This window comes from Schistocerca serialis, chromosome 1 (genome assembly GCF_023864345.2).
Source record: "Schistocerca serialis cubense isolate TAMUIC-IGC-003099 chromosome 1, iqSchSeri2.2, whole genome shotgun sequence".
Taxonomy (NCBI): domain Eukaryota; kingdom Metazoa; phylum Arthropoda; class Insecta; order Orthoptera; family Acrididae; genus Schistocerca; species Schistocerca serialis.
In genome coordinates this window covers 992,105,657-992,125,283 of record NC_064638.1, presented here as the reverse complement: position 1 = coordinate 992,125,283, position 19,627 = coordinate 992,105,657, and positions in this window count along the sequence as shown.

Genomic DNA, 19,627 nt, shown 5'->3' with positions numbered 1-19,627 from the left:
TTTTTTTCATCAGGCTCCTGACTGGCTTGATGCGGCCCGCCACGAATTCCTCTCAAGCACTTGCAACCTACGTCCTAAGTTATTTGTTGGATGTATTCCAATCTCCATCTACAATTTTTACCCTCTACAGCTCCCTGTAGTACCTTGGAAGTCTTTTCCTCATGTCTTAACAGATGTCCTATTATCCGGTACCTTCTCCTTATCAGTGTTTTCCACATGTTCCTTTCCTCTCCCATTCTGTGCACAACCACCTCATTCCTTACCTTATCAGTCCACCTAATTTTCAACAGTCGTCTGTAGCACCACATCTCAAATGATTCGATTCTCTTCTATTCCGGTGTTCCCATGTTCCCACAGTCCATGTTTCACTACTGTGGGGAAAGTTGAAGGATATTTGCTATCGTGATCCACCGACAGCGCCTGACAACATGCGTCAGCGCATTGTCAATGCATGTGCGAACATTACGGAAGGCGAACTACTCGCTGTTGAGAGGAATGTCGTTACACGTATTGCCAAATGCATTGAGGTTGACGGACATAATTTTTAGCATTTATTGCATTAATGTGGTATTTACAGGTAATCACGCTGTAACAGCATGCGTTCTCAGAAATGATAAGTTCACAAAGGTACATGTATCACATCGGAACAACCGAAATAAAATGTTCAAACGTACCTACGTTCTGTATTTAAATTTAAAAAACCTACCTGTTACCAACTGTTCGTCTAAAATTGTGAGCCATATGTTTGTGACTATTACAGCGCCATCTATCACAGAGCGAAAAAAGTGGTCCAACTAAAACATTTATATTTCTTTACGTACTACATGAATATGTAATAAAAATGGGGATCCTATTTTTAAAAAATGCAGTTGATATCCGTTTGACCTATGGCAGCGCCATCTAGCGGGCCAACCATAGCGCCATCTGGTTTCCCCCTTCAAGCTAGACAAATTTCGTTCTTTGTAGTGCTTTCATTTGACGCTTATTTCGTGAGATATTTGGCCAGGTCACTATCAATGGACCACCCTGTATATGACTTTCTTCACCTGAGTGCATATCAAGAAAAGCAACAGAGCCTGAACAGAACCCCCTCCCCCCCTCCACACACATAAATACACAGACACACACACACACACACACACACACACACACACACACACACACTTCACATGGTCCCAGTTCCAAGTCTAATTTAGATCTCTTCCCTGTTTCTTGAAAGTAGAGGACAACTTCTGCTTCCTACTCACAGATGCGAAGTGAAGCATTGTAGAGATTTATTCATAATCCCTGGTGTTTAAATTTGCGCAGAACGCATAGCTATGTTCAGTGGATGTAAATTCTCTAAGTTAGCGCTGAGATTATTATTTTTTTTAATGAGGTTATCGCTTTGATTACGCTCACTGAATCCGAAGAAGTCGTCAGTGTGGACAAGAAATAAGTCACTCCGTGAGGACAGCTGCTGTCCAGAGCTGATTTCGCCTCCTTGGGAAATTTATAGTCACAGGAAGAACAAGCAGCAGACGTGGCCAAGATTAAAAACCGCGACGGACTGGCTATCGCGACGATTTCCATTTCGGGCGCTGCCAGAAGGCGCCTCCCGATCACTGGCGCCTAATTCTCAGCCTGTTCCGCAGCCGATGCCGCCTGCCGCCTGCCGCGCAGCACTAAATCTCCCGCTTCATTATACGCACCCGCCGGGAAATTCCCCTGCGGACCTGCCAACATTCTTAAAGTTGCCGAGGTGTGAATCGCAATCAGGGCCCTCATAAATTCTGCGCAGGCGCCGAGGAATTAGCAGAATCTCTTGAGTAATTAGTGGCAGTGCTGGCTTGGCTCTCGTGTAATTCCACCATACTCCCCACCCACTCCGTCCAACAGCATCGCCCCCCTCTGTCCCGCCACCGCTTCACCTCGAGGAATCCTATTAGTGAGAGTGGAGACGTGTCGCGCTTCGAAACATGTCTTGGAAAGCTCTTAGAAGGAAAGAACGGGAATACACTAGCGGAAAAAATAATTAGTACACCTGCAAAGGCGAAGTCGATTCTGATCCGATGGTGGCATATGCTTCCTGGGGGATAATAGACGTACTGATAATGGTTAAAACGTCGTACGCCTGCAGACAGCGTAATGGCATGGCTACCAGTGCGTCATCTCTGTCTACCATTTAATAGGGAATGCTCACAAACAGAAAGCACAGTGTGGTGCAAACGGGTGAAGCAAGCACTCGTGCTTCCTACAGGTAAATGAGCTAGTTTGAAAAGAATGGCCGGCCGGGGTGGCAGAGAGGTTCTAGCCGCTTCAGTCTGGAACCGTGCGACCGCTACGGTCGCAGGTTCGAATCCTGCCTCGGGCATGGATGTATGTGATGTCCTTAGGATAGTTAGATTTAAGTAGTTCTAAGTTCTAGGGGACTGATGACCTCAAATGTTAAGTCCCATAGTTCTCTGAGCCATTTGAGCCTTTTTTTTTTTTTTTTTTTGAAAAGGGTGAAATTTTCGCCTTTCGAGTGGCGTGATGGTCCTTTCGGAGAATTACCACACAAGTTGGATGTGCCGCATCACTTCTGCAACGATGCTGGTATCAGTGGTTTTGTGAACATTCTCACATCCGTAGGCCACGTTCTGGACGTCCACATAGCACAGGCGCCCGCCAGGATCGTCGCATTTTAAGGGCAGCAGTGGCGGTTCGTACAGCTACCACAGCACCACTATTCGCTAGTGGAACAGGATTTGGCTGGCCGCGGTGGCCGAGCGGTTCTAGGCGCTGCAGTCCGGAACCGCGCGACTGATACGGTCGTAGGTTCGAATTCTGCCTTGGGCATGGATGTGTCTGCTGTCCTTAGGTTAGTTAGGTTTAAGTAGTATTAAGTTCTAGGGGACTGATGACCTGAGATGTTAAGTCCCATAGTGCTCAGAGACATTTGAACAGGGTTGCAGGGACCAGATAGTGGTATCGAAAGTACCCTCCGCCACAAACCATTAGGTAATCAAAATATCCACGGGTATGCTGCCGGTCTATAGTGTCCAACGGGCACAATATTTCGGCGATCATACATGTCGCCATCATCAGGTGAACTGACGGACTGAGCTCCTGTGAACGTGCCGGCACGGAGATCCGTACGCTATGGCTGCTCAGAGGGAACTGGGTTCGGTCGCGACGGCGGCAGATTTAAATACCCTCCGCCCGCGGCGCGCTCCCTCCGCCGTCCGCGCCCCGCGCCACGGTCGCGCGGTGGAACAGATTGCGACGGCGTCTGAGATGACGTCGGTGTGATGGCTCTGTCCGCCGTGGTCGTCACAACTATACGTTTGTTCGATTTACTCTTGATTAACCCGATCGCTGGTTCCCAAGCCTTGCTAAGATTATATATCACGGATTATGAGGTCGTCATTGGTGCGAATTTCGATGGCCTCTCTAACAACGCTGTCCCAGTATCTCGACGTCTGTACCAGAATCCTCGTGCGGTCATACTCCATGGCGTGATTTTCCGACAAACAATGTTCAGCGACCGCCGACTTGCTCGGATACATCAGTCGAGTGTGCCTCTGGTGTTCACGGCATCGATCCTCGACGGTACGCATCGTCTGACCAATATACGACTTGCCACATTGACACGGAATCTGGCACACGCAGGCCTTCCTCAAACCGAGGTCATCTTTGGCGCTCCCCACCAATGCACGAGTTTTATTTGGAGGACAAAACACAGTTCCGACCCGGTGTTTCTTCAGAATGCGGGCGATTTTCCCCGAGAGTGCGCCTGTGTATGGAATAAATGCAGTGCCTACCTCCTCCCTCGTGACTTCATCCATCTCAACAGGTTGTGCTGCAGTGGTTGGGCGGAGAGCGCGTTGAATCTGCCACTCTGAGTACCCATTTTTTTCGAAATACAGTTCTCAGATGTTCCAATTTCTGGGGTAGACCGAGCGAGGTGGTGCAGTGGTTAGACACTGGACTCGCATTCGGGAGGACGACGGTTCAATCCCGCGTCCGGCCATCCTGATTTAGGTTTTCCGTGATTTCCCTAAATCGCTCCAGGCAAATGCCGGGATGGTTCCTTTCAAAGGGCACGGCCGACTTCCTTCCCCGTCCTTCCCTAATCCGATGAGACCGATGACCTCGCTGTCTGGTCTCCTTCCCCAAACCAACCAACCAACCAACCTGGGGTAGACTCTCTGCGTCAGAGATAGTGCGCGCCCTATGTACTAGAGTCATCTCAGACGCCGCGCAATCTGTTCCACCGCGCGACCGTGGCGCGGGGCGCGGACGGCGGAGGGAGCGCGCCGCGGGCGGAGGGTATTTAAATCTGCCGCCGTCGCGACCGAACCCAGTTCCCTCTGAGCAGCCATAGCGTACGGATCTCCGTGTCGGCACGTTCACAGGAGCTCAGTCCGTCAGTTCACCTGATGATGGCGACATGTATGATCGCCGAAATATTGTGCCCGTTGGACACTATAGACCGGCAGCATACCCGTGGATATTTTGATTATCAAATACGCCGGGAGAAACTCAAGAATCAAACCATTAGGTAGCTTGCGGAGTATGATGTAGATGTAGATCAATCAAAGCAGATTCTCCCTGCACGCAAGTGATGGTCGTTTGCTCATACGACGTAGACCTAGTGGTCACTGCCTCGTAGTGTGCACTCATCCAAGACATACAGGCCCCATCCCTGGCCTTATGGTCTGAGCTACGATAAGCTACAACAGTCGTTCAACTTTGGTGTTTCTGGGGGTGGGGGGGGGGGGGGTGGGGGGGAGGGGTGGGGGGACGGTAACTAGCGCTCGCTACTTGTTAGACCCATTCTTTCGCCGTTCTTTCAACAGGAAGGTGATGCGTTGTTCCAACAGGATAATGCCCGCCAACATATTGTCCTTGAAACTCAACGTACTCTGCAACACGTGCAGCAACTTCCCTGGCCAGCACGATCTCAGGATGTGTCTCCAATCGACCACGTGTGGGATATGATGGGACGAGAAGTGACTCGTGCGACTCGTCAGCCAACAACCCTTACAGAATTACGTCAACAAGCCGAACAGGCGTAGAACAACGTATCCCAGGACAATATTCGCCATCTGTACGATCGACTGATGCCAGAGACACCGTCTATGTTGCCGCCCGTGCAGCTCCGCGTACTAATGATGTCCTCCTCGCCGTGTCCGGCGACAGCGACTCCGTCAGTCTTCTCTGTCCTTGTTGTGGTAGGCTCGGATGTGGCTCGCGAATCCGAATTTCGCTTTGAATATCCTGTTGCATGAAGCACAGTGAAATTGACCAGCAGAGTTGTAAGTATACGTTTAGACAGGCTTGAGCTGAGATTTTAGCATCCAGGTTCATTAGACGCTTTTGCTCGAATTGTTCGATGCTCTTATGTACAGTTGATCGCCACTCCGATCGGCGCAATACTAGCTCCTCCCAACGGTTGCTTGGAATGCCACAGGCTGCAAGGTGGCGTTTAATGGTGTCTTTATATCGCAGGTGTTGACCACCTTTCCTCCTCTTCCCGCACGAGAGCTGCGAGTAGAACACCGCTTTAGGTAGCCTACTGTCATCCATGCGTACTATGTGACCACTCCATCTCAGTTGATGTTTCATTATTAAAGCTTCAATACCAGCCAGTTTCACGCGGCGCAAAATCTCCGTGTTTGGGACACGGTCTTCCCATTTGATGCGCAGAATTGATCTCAGACATCGAAGATGAAATTTATCTAGCTTCTTAATCTCAGCTTTGTAACAGCACCAGGTTTCCGAGGCATAGAGTAAGGTGGATAATACTACTGCTTTGTAGACTGCAATGTTTGTTTGTAGTTTGAGATCATGTGATTTCCATACTCGGTCATTAAGCTTACCGAAGGCTTAGGCTGCGCTGGCTATACACGCTGCGATTTCCGTTGTCAGGCTGTTGTCACTTCTAATTTGGCTTCCCAGGTATTTGAAATTTGACACATTTTGCAAGGGTTTGTTATTTATCTCAATACTGGAGTCATCTGCATTAAGACCTCTAAGTGGCTGTTTGAGAACTTGCGTCTTAGTGATGCTAATGGCTAAGCCAAATCTTCTGCAGGAGGCATTTAGCAGATTTATGTAAGTCTGAAGAGTTTCGCAAGAATTAGCCATCATGCATACATCATCCGCGTAGAGAATCTCTAAGATGGATAGTTTGGTTACGCGACTTTTTGTTCTGAGGCGAGAGATGTTGAAAACACTTTTGTCTGTCCTTGTGTCGAGACTAATTTGATTACTACAGGCTTTGGTCGCGTCTTTCATAACAACTGCGAAGTAAAGTGAGACGAGTGTGGGAGCCAGAACACAGCCTTGTTTTACACCACATGTCACGGGAAACTGTTCTGAGAGCTTGTCCTCATGGCGGATTTTTGCCATCATGTTTTCATGAAACTGCCGAATCAAACTGACAATTTTGTCAGGGCACCCAGTTTTCTTTAGTATGATCCAGAGAGCTTCCCGTGGGACTCGATCAAAAGCTTTTTCCAGGTCTACAAAACACACGAACAAAGGCCGATGTTGCTCTAAGCTTTTCTCTTGCATTTGTTTGACAACAAATATGGCATCCACTGTGCCTCTGTTTGGGCGAAAGCCACACCGGGTCTCTGATAGCAGTTTTTCTGCAAAGTGTGTTAACCGGGTGTTAATTATGTGGGCAAGGACTTTTCGCGCTGCTGAGAGAAGAGAAATGCCCCTGTGGGAGCTGCAGTCTGATATGTCACCCTTGCCTTTGTAGATCTTGGAAATACAAGCATCTTTCCAGTCTTGTGGAATCATTTCATACTCCCAAATCCTTAAGATCAGAGCAAACAATGGCTTCTTGATGTTTGGCCCCCCATATTTATATAGCTCTGATGGCAAGTTATCTAATCCTGCTGTTTTGTCATTTTTCAGCTTAGCCAGTGTGAAATGAATTCATCGTAGGAAGGGGCATCCGCAAGTTGTTCCTCAACTGGCAGGTCTTCAAGTGCTTCTATGTATGGAATATCGGTTGTCTTATGGTCGGGATTAAGAACGTCATTAAAATGTTCCGCCCACCGAGACAGGATGTCACTCTGTTGCGTCAGCCGACAACTTTTATCTTTGTTATAGACTGGTGCTATCTTCCCAACTCTTGGACCAAAGATAGTTTTCAGGGACTCAAAGAATCTGCCCGTTTGGTGTGTGTCGGCATATAACTGTATTTCATTTGCTTGATTTGCCCACCAACTGTCTTTGAGAGCACGTACCTTCACTTTCAGATTGTAATGCGCTGCTCTACGCTTGTTATCATCAGGGGTGCGAAGAGAGGTTCTGAAATCATTAATTAGCTTTCTGATCTCTGGATCTGAGTCGTCAAACCAGTCCTGGTGCTTCTTCTGAGGCTTTCCCAAGACTTCTGAAGCACAGCCACGCAGTCTGCTAGCGTATGCACTCCACTGTTCATCTACAGGGGCAGATTCAGATATCAAAACGCCATCGACACCAAATTTTTCATCCAGTTTTGCTCTCATTGGCCAAGATTTTGCAGGATAATTTTGTTGGTATTTTGTGTGAAGCTCGGCGAGGTGCCTTCAAAGTTATCTTTAATTTGGACCTCACGAGTCGATGGTCTGTCCATCCCTGAGCGCCTCTCATTGCACGTGTGACCAGTACGTCACCAAGATCTTTTTTCCGTACTATCACATAATCCAGAAGGTGCCAGTGTTTAGATCGCGGATGCATCCATGTCGTTTTATATTTTTCAGGCAGACGAAAATATGTATTTGTCAGACAGAGTTCAAACTCGGCACATAGAGTTAGAAGATCCAAACCATTCGAATTGCATTTTCCAGTCCCATGGCGACCGAGGACTCAATTCCAAGCACCGAAATCATTCCCAACACGAGCATTAAAATCACCAAGTAACAGAAGTTTATCTGCAGAAGGAATATCCCTAAGGACATGTCGGAGGTCTTGGTAGAACTTGTTCTTCTCTTCATCCGGAGATGGCAATGTAGGTGCGTATACATTGACCAAGTGAAGATATTTCTTGGATGCCAGGTGAAGTCTCAGTGTTATTATTCTGTCACTGATACCTTTTGGGAGTTCTGTTAGTGAACATGCCAATTTATTGCGTATGGCAAAGCCTACCCCACTTTCCGCCCTTTCAGTGGATAATTTTCCACTCCAGTGGTAGGTATAACCTCCGAGCGGTTCACATAACTGTCCAGAGTCACTAAGATGTGTTTCACTTATGGCGGTAATGTCGATGTTATATCTAGCCAATTCCCTTGCGATAAGTCCTGTCTTTCTCTCTGGGCACTGATTATGGTCGTTATCCTGTAAAGTACGGACGTTCCAGACTCCAATCAGATATTTAAGGTAACTGTTTATTTTATTATTTTTTTGACCGCATATGTTAGTGAACAAGTGACCGCAGTTTGCCACTTGTGCTGGGTTGAGACGGGCTATGTTTAGGCCACCTTTTCTAGGCCCCTCCCTGGATTAGGGAAAGCAGAGCGATCCTAAATAGGGCTGCTTTGTCGTCTGACGAGCTGCCGAACCAGTCCTCCCGTCTCTCACGAGTACCAGAACGACCATCACCGTCTGACCGCTTAACGTGCAGAGCACCAACTAAGGTTCAGGTACACCAAACCCTTGCCTCACCATCAGCACTCCATCGCCGCAGGACTTTCAAAGCTCATAGTCCATTGAAACTTTGCCGGTGTCATCTGCGCGTGAAGGTATTTAAAGTGGACAAGCAGTTGCGCAGATGCAGATCCACTCTCTCGTCCTCTGCCTCTGGTTGGCAGTGGATCGTAGGGCCGATACGACTGGCAAGAGGCAGGGGATGCAGTGAATGGCCATATGCCACTGGAAGTATCCTGACATACGCCCTTAAGGCACATCACAGGTGCCTTGCTTCGTCGGTACAGAAGCCATAAGTGTTTACCTATCGATATTACCCGCCTCCTACACCGATGAAGAGACTGACAGATGGGAAGAGGGAAAGGGAAGGGACTGGAAGGGAAAGGGAGGAAAGGACGGTAGGTCGTTGTGAGGCACACTTCGTCTGGCTCCTCTGCTGAGACCTGACCGGTTAGGTTGAACCTGCCAGTAGCTACGCTACCACCGGTATAGCTCTCAGCATCACAGGAACACGCAAACTCTCCCACCCGCACGGACAGTGCTACGATAAGGTGGTGCCTCCAGGGAGACGCGTACTAATACGGGTGTATCGGCATGCGTCGATAGTTGTATCTGAGAACTGTTTGTGCTATTGATCTGTAGATGTAATCATTTCATGTACTTCATATGCACTGTTGCAATAATAACTCTTGAGCGAAATGGAAATCTCTAGAAGGGTGTACTACTTTTTTTCCGGCAATGTATATTAAAAGAACTATGTCATCACCGAAACTATCGAACGAAAAAAGTGAACATTTATTGGGCGTTGGTGAACTGACGTCTGCGCTCACGTCGAGGAAGATCGATTCATACTGAGCGTGAACGGAATGGCACCTAACGTAACACCAAGTGCTAGTTGATGCACACTAACGAAACATCAAGGATCTGTGGTTGACACACGGTTAGCAGGGATTCAGAAAACATCGGTTTCGTGAAATACAACTCGCTCTTTGCTCTCACGATGTAATGATTGCTATTGACAATGGATCTCAAATTGATTCCACGATTCTAGATTTCCAGAAGGCTTTTGATACCATTCCTCACAAGCACCTTATAATAAAGTTCCAAAAGGCTTTCGATACAGTTCATCACAAGCAACTTCTAATCTGGTTGCCTGCCTATGGAGTATCTTCTCAGTTGTGTGACTGGATTCGTGAGTTTCTGTCGGAAGGATCACAGTTTTTAGTAATTGACGGAAACTCATCGTGTAAAACAAAAGTGATATCTGGCGTTCACCAAGGAAGTGTTACAGACCCTCTTACATACTTCATCTATATAAACGATTTAAGAGACAATCTGAGCTGTCATCTTAGACTGTTTGCAGGTGATGCTGTCATTTATAGTCTAGTAAAGTCGTCAATGATAAAAACCAATTGTAGAATAATTTAGACAAGTTATTTGTATGGCGTGAAAACTGGCAATTGACCCCAGATAACGAGAAGCGTGAGGTCATCCACATAAGTACTAAGAGGAATCCGTTAAATTTTGGGTTCAAATGGCTCTGAGCACTATGGGACTTAACATCTGAGGTCATCAGTCCCCTAGAACTTAGAACTACTTAAACATAACTAACCTAAGGACATCACACACATCCATGCCCGAGGCAGGATTCGAACCTGCGACCGTAGCGGTCGCGCGGTTCCAGACTGAAGCGCCGAGAACCGCTCGGCCACATCGGCCGGCGTTAAATTTTGGTTACATGATAAACCACACACATGTAAAGGCTGTCAATAATTCAACTAAATACTTCGGAATCACAATTAGGAACTACTTAAACTGGAACGATCATGAAGTTCTGCTTGAGTGCTGCTGTACAGTACGGGATCCCTACCACATTGAACTGACGGAGGACACTGAAAAGTTCAAAGAAGGGCAGCTCGTTTTGTATGATCGCGAGATATGTCACGGATATGATACGTGAGTTGGGGTACCAATTACTAAAACAAAGGCCTTTTTCGTTGGGAAAAGAGCTTTTCATGAAACTTCAATCACCAACTATCTCTTCCGAATGCGAAAATGTTTTGTTGGTACCTACCGGCTTAGAGAGGAATGATCTTTGTAATAAAATGAGAGCCCACACGGAAAGGTGTAAGAATTCGTTTTCCCCGTGCACTGTTCGAGAGTGGAACGGTAGAGAAATAGAGTGAAAGAGGTTCGAACAACTCTTTCCTAGGCAGTTATTTGTCAATTGCAGAGTAGTCATGTAGGTGCAGAGGTCGTGTCGTTTCGCACTACCTTATGCTGAAGGAGTTTACGTAAGGCTACATGGGAGCTTCTTTTTTTATTTAGAAGTTCATATGTAGTCACAGCTGATGTATTCATTCTCGCACAGCTTAGAGCGTAGCTCCATGGCTTATGAGGGAGCGTATCCACGAGGCGGTTTAACGACTTTTGGTGTGGTACACTGGCGAGCTTGACTGAGCTTCTAGGCGGATTTCCAAACTAGTTTGGACAAATACCGCCTGGCCCCCAAACTCCGCCGCAAAAAATACAATATAGAAAACAAAGTTTATACGAAGCAAGGCTCTAACGTCCCAATGCTCCTGGTATTTCCTCTCCTTTGGTTTCTGCAGCTGCAAGTATGTGTATGTGTAACTTTGATGGAAAGTTATTTTCAAACAGATACCCACAACAACTAAGACACGATTTTATAGATCTTAATTCTACGTCTCAGTTTACATCAGGACATGTTACATTTTACATTTCACATGTGCAAATATTATCTTATTGGAAACCAAAGTGGAAACGACTGCCTAAAACAATCAAAAAGTGAACTGAGCTACCTACACTACTCTAACTGCTGAACTGAAGTTAAATTGCCTCATAAAATACAAATTCCGTCACATGGTATACTGTAAGATTGTATAGTATACTAACAAAACTTACCACGAGGTTCCAGTAAAATAACACCCCTCCCCCCCCCCCCTTTTAACACAATGCAATGATGTAATAAAAGAAACTGGGCGAACTGAACTTCCACACAGAGCATCACTATAGTTCATATTTCTTGATTTGTAATAAATTTTAGATTTAAAACGTTAATGTGAAAATTAAATCACAGTCTGAAAAATAGTTAAATTAAATGATAAGAAAAACGTGTAACTGTAAGTAAATTTACTTGGAGATGTCTTAATACTAGGTCTAATTTTGACACTATCTATCAATATTTGAGCGATAGGCAAAAAAAGTGATGTTATTCTGCTGGCATGGTACGATCCGAACTTTTACACCGTTCATAAAGACCTCTCTGTGGAAATAACTTTAAATTGTTATTTTACTTCCTTCATGTACACACATCAACAAAAGTTTTGCATCACTCCAGTTCCCAGAGCTCCTGAAGATGCGGATATTGTATCACAGACACAGTTTGTTTGACTGTTCAGAGATGTCACTAAACCCCTCCCCCCCCCCCTCCCCCTACCATAGATGGAAACAACCAAGCATGAGAAGCGTCTATTTGACGGAGGGTGTCCGACAGCAGATCAGTTCCTGTCATTCCACCAGGATGGAGGTAGTTCAACCATGTCTAGACGGTCAATATCGCTGTTCGATCGCGTCCGCATTGTTACTTTATGCCAGGAAGGGCTCTCAACACGGAGAGAACCAAAGCGATGTTCTTCGGACATGGAGGAGATATAGAGAGACTGGAACTATCGGTGACATTCCTCACTCAAGCCGCCTAAAGGCTACTACTGCAGTGGATGACCGCTACCTACGGATTATGGCTCGGAGGAAGCCAGACAGCCACGCCACCATGTTGAATAATGCTTTTCGTACAGCCACAGGACGTCGTGTTACGACTTCAACTGTGCGCAGTAGGCTGCATGATGCGTAACTTCTCTCCCTACGTCCACGGCGAGGTCCATCTTTGCAACCACGACACCATGCAGCGCGGTACAAATAGGCCCAACAACATGCCGAATGGACCACTCAGGTTTGGCATAACGTTCTCTTCACCGATGAGTGTCGCATTTGCCTTCAACAAGACAATCGTCAGAGACGTCTTTGGAGGCAACCTCGTCAGGCTGACCAACGTGCCTTGATGAACTTGAGGATAGTATGCAACGACGAATACAGGTATGCATCAGTGCAAGAGGACGTGCTACAGGGTATCAGAGGTACCGGTGTGTTCAGCAACCTGGACGACCACCTCTGAAGGTCTCGCAGTATGGTGGTACAACATGCAATGTGTGGTTTTCATGAGCAATAAAAAGGGCAGAAATGATGTTTATGTTCATTTCTATTCCAATTTTCTGTACAGGTTCCACAACTCTCGGAACCGAGGTGATGCAAAACTTTTTTTGATATGTGTATTATGTGTAAAATAAAAATTTGACGATCGATAAACAGTTAGTTCCATTCCGTAGACGGTTTAGATGTAGACAGTATATGAGTTCAAAGAAAGATAAGTATGCAATAGAAATTTTCTGTGTCTGTGACTCTAAAACTTTCTACCCATTGAAATGGCTACCACATCTCGGAAAATAGGGAAACGAAAAAAGTAATAATGTCGGTTTCAATGTTGTCACTCATCTTGCAACAGATAATTTCGGTAGTTGCCGAAATTTTACAGTGAATAAGTTCTTCACATCCATGGATCTCACAGATTACCTACTGCAACATGGGTTGACACTTCTTGGAACAGTTCGACAAAATAAAACATTTGCACCTATACATTTTTTTGCCAAAGAAAAGCCAGAAGGAACATATACTTAATATGGTTTCATTCGCTCTACTGTTATATGTATAAAGAAAGGGTAAAAGTGTAGAGCTACCTTCTACAAAGCATCGTACATCAAATGTAATTACTAAAGATGCTTGTAAACTACTTACTACCGCGAAAAACAAACAGGAAGATGGCCCCTGCCATTATTCATGAACTCAGTTGATATATGTGAAGCTGTAGCATGTGTGATATTTCTCAATAAAAACCGGAAATATTACGTCAGGAAGATGAAGCCTAGGCGTCAGATTTTTCTTCCTTAACTCATTGAAGATTTGATTCAACCACATATCAAAAAAATGCCAAAACTAGGGATTCATTAATCTGTTTATCATTGTCTGGAAAGTGTTGTGCATGAACCTCAAGACTTCAGAGCGGTAGTAAAAGGGAAAGCTCCAGTAAAGAAGAAGAGTTGTGACATCGGCGACCCTTCAAAAAAGGAAGAACACACAAAATTTTTTGCAGTAACTGCAGAACAAACGTAGATGGTGACAGTTTATCCCTCATAGTGAAGTTTAACAACTGCTCTATTCGGAAACAAGACACAAAAACAGAACTTTTTCAGGAACAAAATCTACCAGGATAACAATGAAAAGCATTTTACAACATGGTGGCGTTGCTGTCATGGTTCCTCCGATAGGAGGCAGCGGTCATCCACTGCATCCAGTTGAGAGCCCTTCCTGGCACAAAGTAACAATGCAGACGCCCTACAACAACGGTTTTGACCGTCTTGGCATGGTTGAATTACAGACAACACGAGCCGTGTACCTCCTTCCTGGTGGAATGACTGGAACTGATCGGCTGTCGGACCCCCTCCATCGAATAGGCGCTGCTCATGCATGGTTGTTTACATCTTTGGGGGGTGGGGGGTTAGTGACACCTCTGAACAGTCAAAGGGACTGCGTCTGCGACGGTAAACGTCTATTTTCAGGAGTCCTGGGAACTGGGATGATGCAAAACTTTTTTTGATATATGTATTTCCCAATTTTTTGATTTATATCCTCCCAAATGTATTTGAATGCAGCAAATTTATCATTGTCTCTTCGAACTCTTTTAGTAGCTTTGTCATTGAGCTGCAGAAACGATAGCAAGTCTTCCTATCTCTGCTCCACAGTATTCTTACATTTCACAAATTGCTTATTAAGTGACCAGCTGTTATCAAAAACCAATCGGAACCCTTATTTCTACACTACCACGTTTTCTCTAACTCTTGTCAAAATTCTTTCCCTTATACGCCATTTCAGCTTCGATGTTAGTAAACTTGACAGTTGTCTCAACAATCTCTGATGAAATGTATAGTTCAAATGCATCTGTCGGTTTAACTATAGTTTTCAAAAGAGGAAGCTTGATTGTATCAACTTGTGATTTTATTGTATTATGATCTTATCACGAAATTCTAATCAACAACTTTCTCCACCGAATGCGCAAATATTTTGTTGACTCGGACCTACACAGAGGGGAACGATCATCACAATAGGATAAGGGAAACCAGAGCTCGCACGGAAAGACAGAAGTGTTCGTTTTATGTGCGCTCTGTTCGAGAGTGGAATAATGGAGAATTATTACGAATTTGGTTCTATGAAGCCTCTGTCAGGCACTTAAGTATGATTTGCAATCAGTATAGATTTAGATATGTTTCCTTACTTTCGTTTCCTGACATGCAATTTTATTCCACTAAAATTCATTTTTTCCGAGACATAAATCTTCAGTAATTTCAATGTTATTGGTATCAATGTTACTGGTATCTTCTAGGTTCGTAATCTCTGCTAATTCAAGCACAGCACTTACTTCACTGAGAACACTTACAAGATGGACTTTCCCATCGTTATGTTAACCATTTGGTATGTAGTCCAAATCCTCATTACTGAAATAGTTGAAGTCATCAGATTCTTCCAATACCGGTACTTGAAGTATTTCTTTATCTGTAAATTTTCTGTTAGACATGTTGTAAGACCAGAAGCTAAAATGTTTTATAGCTACGAAATATCATTCAAGAATGGAGCATTACATTGAAGGAATGTATGGTCAAGAGTGAATTATAAACGAAGCATAAGAAATTTAAAAAAATGAAATTAGTGAGAGACGTGGCTCAGGTATTAATGCATGAATATTTTTAAAAAGCAGTTTAATCATTAAAAACGACATAAAATCTTAGTGCAGTGGAAAACACCGGAAAGAATAACGACAGTATTGTGAAAAGGATAGATTGCTTCTCACCATGTACAGAACATATTGGGTCGCCCCACACCATTACAGAGCCTCCTCCAGCATGAACAGTCCTCTGCTGACGTGCAACTCCATGGATTCATGAGGTTGTCTCCAGACATCAACAGTCCAATGTCGGTATTGACGGGCCCAAGCGAGGCATAAAGATTTGTGTCGTGCGGTCATCAAGGATACACGAGTGGGCCTTCGGCTCCGAAAGCTCATGTCGATGATGTTTAGTTGAATGGTTCGCACGCTGACGCATGTTGATGGTCGAGCATTGAAATCTGCAGCAATTTGCAGAAGGATTGCATTTATGTCACTTTGAACGATTCTCTTCAGTCATTGTTGGTCCCAGACACTTATTGTTTTATATAGGCTTTGCCGTCTGCAGCGCTGTATTCTGTCTGCTAGTTTACATATCTCTGTATTTGAATGCGCATGCCTATACCAGTTTCTTTGGCGCTTCGGTGTACATTCAGTGCAGTTTCCTTTGCAATGTTCTCTTGGAAACTGGTTGATATGAGTCTACATTCATTGACAGCACCAGTTCCTGTCGAGCTTGAACAGATCGCCATTGACATTTGCTTGAGGCGATTTAGAGAAGTCATGGGAAACATAAATCAAGATGGTTGGAAGCGGGTTTGAACTGCCATCCTCCCGAATGCGAATCCAGTGTGCTAACCACAGCGCCACCAAGCTCGGTCTTTATTTGTCTCACGAACTATACGGCTTATTCACGAAAATGAACTTGCTTAAAATCCCTACGTTAGCTCTACTAAAACGCACATTTCCTCTCTTGTCCAAAAGCTACTCATATTGTTCTGTGCGTGGTATATATATATATATACGTGGTATATATATATATATATATATATATATATATATATATATATATATATATATATATATATATACTTCATTATCCGTAAACATGTAAAAAACACACAAAATAGAACATTTCACTCCTGACAGAGAGCGCTCTTATATTTACAAAACATTAAATATTACAGAAAGTATTCCTTAAAAAAAAAAATGGACACAGTGCGGCGCAAACCCTCTATCCACTGTTACATTACGTGGGGCCCCTAATAATTACTCTACGCTGAAACTCTGCAATTAGTGATCTTTTATTGTATGATACGGTTTTATAAAGGCTCTAACTGCCGACATGTTGTTAGTTGAAATTTCATTATAACACTTTCATAACACGCGAGTGTTCTCAGATACGCCAGTAAATCGGGCCAATTTCATTGACGTGTGGTCATGTAAATGTCTAAACACGTTAGCTGCTTTCTGTCATTCTGTCACTTCTCCACGTTGAGCAGTCTTACTGTGCTCGTTGTATACAGCACCATAATGGCATGGCTTCGGTCAGCGGTGGAGAATTACAAGACCGCTATCAGTTCTATGCCACATACAGCTCTCCAAAGCGACCGGTATGCTTCATCAAGGGGTTGACGAATATTTTTTCCGTTGAGTGTACCCCAATAAGAAAAATAAAATGTTACAAGGCACATAAGAAGAAAGCTTCTGAAATGTGGAAGCAGGGAGATTAAGGTTTAACGTCTCATCAGCGATACGCTCAGTAGGAATAAATAAGGAAGATCACGGTTTAATGTCGTACTGACAACGAGTTCACTAGAGACGGAGCACAAGACCCAGTGGGACAAGGATGAATAAGTGCAGCGTGATTGTTTCAGAAAACCATCTGGGAATCACTTTAATTGATTTATGGAAGTGTGGGAACAGGATTCCAGAAGGGGAAATGAACAGAGGCTCTTCCCGTAAGCGACTCTAGTGTCCTTTAGGGTGCGTTTCACAACTTTTTAAGAGACACTTTCACGTACTCCACCACAAAAAACAACTTTATTACTCTGCAACTGGTTTCGACAATTTGCGCCATCAGCTGACAGACTTTTGAAGCTGGTGACGTGTTTACAGATGGATGCTAAGGGCCAGACGTCACTGTAACCAAATTTACAGCTACTGCTACTACTATTACTATCACTACTACCGTCACCACCGGCATACTATCACTACTAACCAACGCCTTCCTTTAACACATACACAGGGCACTCACTAAGAGCTGTATTGATATGATACAGATGGGTAGAAACGGAGAATGTCTAGGGAGTTCGGGCACATCGTTTTCTATGGAGGTCACACCGTTCCATTGAGCAAGTGGCAGATGGCAAGAATCCAGATTGCTAATTGGACGATCCCTAGAGGAGCTTCAGTATGGTCTGAAGGAACGCGGGCGCACGCTGGAAGATGGCGCCTTTGTGAGGCCCTGCGAGATCTTAAGGACACGGCGCCACGGTCCAATTTCACGGCTGGCTCGCGCCACGACCTGATTCGCCCCTGATCGCTCGCGTGCGGAATTCTCAGAGTTCGCGAGCCTTCTTCACCGCTGAAACAGAAAATCGCGAGTCCCACGAAACGCAGAATCTAAAGTTTCTCCTGACTAAAACTTTCCATGCAGATTTGAGCGCCTTTGTAATACATATTATATAAAAATGTCATTTTTATTTTTGTTCCAATACAAAACCGTCGACGCGAGACATAGTTTTCATTAAACGGGACTGTTGGTTCTTTTGATTAAGAAACCGTACCCGTATTCTTGATCAGTGGTTCAAGGAAATTAAGAGGAACGTAAATCAGTGTGGCTAAATTGGAATTTGAATCATCAACTCCTCGCTGGAACGTTATTCTAGTTATTTCAATTCTGAGATTACTATGTATGTCATAACGTCCTAATCTCTGTCCAGCACTAGATGAAACGCAGTGAGATATTAATGTTTCGGTGACCTGAGGCAACTGAATTACGAGATCCTATGGAGATCGTCGTGATACCTTCATCTTTTAGAATTCTCTTTCTTGTTTACTAACATGGGGTGAAAATCCTGCTTCTTATCTGTCTACACATCATACAGTTTTTCTTACATCTACGTGTACATGCATACTCCGCAAGCCACCGCTTGGTGCGTGACGGAGGTTAATCTTTTACCACTGCTAGTCAATTCATTTCCTGTTACACTCGCAAATAGGGCGAGAAAAAAACAACTCTCTATATGCCTCGTTACCAGACAAAATTTCTCTTATGTTCGTAGTTCGTACATGAAATGTTACGTTTGCAACGGTAGAATCGTCCAGCAATAATCTTAAAATGTCGGTTCCGTAAATTTTCTCAGTACTGTTTCGTGATATGAGCCGGAGATAAGTCCAGCCGAAATTTTTACAAAGGATCTATCGGTGTTCAGAAACAACATATTAAATTCAGTTGGTGATGGCGTGTTTGTTGCTGCCAGAAGTAGTCTATCTTGAAGCGAAATTGAGGTGGTTAGTTCGTGTGAGTTAGTATGGGTAGAAGTTATACGTGACAACAGGAATACATCAATAATTGTTTTCTTTTACCGACTTCCCGACTCATATGATACAGTTGCTGAACAGTTCAAAGGAGACCTGAGTCTCATTTAATATAGGTACCCCGCTCATACAATTATACTTGGTGGTGACTTCAATCTACACTCGATATGTTGGCGAAAATACATGTTAAAGTCAGCGGATACTTAAAACATAGTCTGCAACTGTACTAAATGCTTTCTCTGAAAATTATTTTGAACAATTAGTTCAGAACCCCACTCGATGTGTAAATAGCTGCGAAAACATACTCGACCGTTTAGCATCATATAATTCCGAGGAAATAGCGAGCGTTACGACGGATAAAGGGATTAGTGATCACAAGGTCTTTGTAACAACACTAAATATCGTAACATCCATACCCACCAAAAATAAAAGCAAAATACCGGTATATCTATTTGGAAAGGAGAAAAAGGGCGCTTGACGCCTTTCTAAGAGACTGCCCCCATTCCTTCCGAAATAACTATGAAAGAATAGACCAGATGTGCTTAAATTCAAAGAAATAGCATCGACAGTAATGGAGAGGTTACCAAATAAATTATAAGAAGCATAACTGGGACCTAAAATCACGAAGGATGTATGCGACCATGTTGATAAATACGTGCAGTCTGCAAAATGCTGAACAGG